The 1600-nt window shown below is 33.6% G+C and overlaps 1 non-coding gene across 1 annotated transcript; it reads right to left on the minus strand.

Annotated features, from left to right (window-relative positions):
• Positions 1-1441: 1441 nt before the first annotated feature.
• Trnag-ucc lies at positions 1442-1513 on the minus strand. Its single transcript has one exon. It is a non-coding gene; the product is annotated as a tRNA-Gly (tRNA).
• Between the last annotated feature and the right edge of the window lie 87 nt (positions 1514-1600).

Genomic DNA, 1600 nt, shown 5'->3' on the forward strand with positions numbered 1-1600 from the left:
TTATTATTATTATTATTATTATTATTATTGTTATTGTGGTTGTTGTGATAAAAAGTTAACACAAACGATATGGTGGCTAAACGAATATTACATGTAAATATTTTTTTTTATTTGTTTGTTCCCCGACAAAATTGATCGTCTTCCCCGATGGGGGGGGGGGGGCTATGCTTCCCCGACGGGGGGGCTATAGCCCCAGCCCCCCTCTATAATAATAATAATAATAATAATAATAATAATAATAATAATAATGATAATAATAATAATGATGATGATAATAACAATAATAATAATAATTAATAATAACAATAATAATAATTGAGAATATATAGCGCAAATTATAAACAAATTAAAATCAAATGCACTTTAGACTGAAAGTTACGATGTTTATAATAATATATTAATGATGTGATTAATAATATATTAATTAATTTTATAAATTAATTTTTAAAAGATTGCTTTTTTGAATATAGTACGATAGGCCCAAAATAGGCCTAGATTATTTATCATTCTAAATTTTTTTAAAATTTATTATTTTTAAATCACCAAGTCGAAGATGTTTCTCTATCTGCAACCCCATCATAAAACGTTTAGGCCCGGCCTCTTAGGTTGTATGTCTTTTGCTGTTGGACTACGCACTCTACCAACCACGTCATGGAAAGACTATTTTTCCTCTCCTGTATACTGTAATTCTTTTTACTTGTTAAAAAAATATACGAATAAAGCGTAGTAATTCATTTATTTGTTTATTATTAAATCGTGATAAGTTTAAAAACTACTGTTGACACGATAAGTTCATTTCGGTAAAAAAAAAAACAAGTTGTGTTTTTTTTATGGCATGACAAGGGTATTGTCTTGTCATTTTGTATTATTGTTTGTAATGTTTAATTGCTGAAATAAATGAAATGAATGATTGTTGCTTTCGAACAGTTTCTGTGCTGTGGTTTCCATATCATAGCCAGTCAAAACAAACAAGCAGCACAGCACATGTATCGCCTTCCATCCACCTATCATTGTCACGTGCCTGTTTGGCCAATCAGGACACGGTTGACGTCTGTTCTCAACTCGCAAGTAATTTCTAACTCTGACATTCACCCGGCGAGCGCCCTCATAGTCTGGGTGCAGTAGGAACTTATGATTCGCGGATGCGTAATTCGTTGAAATCAACAAATTGGGTTGAAAACCTTGAGCCACCGAGCCACCTAGAAACTCAGAAAAAAAAGACCTGAACAAATTTAATAAGGAGACTCGATTTATGTGAAATTGACAGCATAACCCTCTTTCCCTGCCTTGAGGTGATTTGGATGATGAGATGGTATTGTTGTCCGTTCGTTAATATCGTAATTTTAGAATACCCATGTGAAAAATCGTAAGGGAAACAAGTTTTATAGGCAATATGAATTTGTCGAAAATCTAAGTACTGTATATACATATAAAAGAAATGTGCGTCGGCCGGGAATCGAACCCGGGACAATTGCTTGGAAGGCAACTATGTTAACCACTACACCACCGACGCCCGCTGTTTATTGATATACTTTGCTGTCTCCAGGAAACTCAGACAGCTGCCTTGTCATTGCATTCGTCAAAAAGTACTACTTACTAT

Source organism: Anneissia japonica, unplaced genomic scaffold (genome assembly GCF_011630105.1).
Source record: "Anneissia japonica isolate Jap-2015-1 unplaced genomic scaffold, ASM1163010v1 scaffold7135_len39406_cov139, whole genome shotgun sequence".
In the NCBI taxonomy this organism is placed as follows: domain Eukaryota; kingdom Metazoa; phylum Echinodermata; class Crinoidea; order Comatulida; family Comatulidae; genus Anneissia; species Anneissia japonica.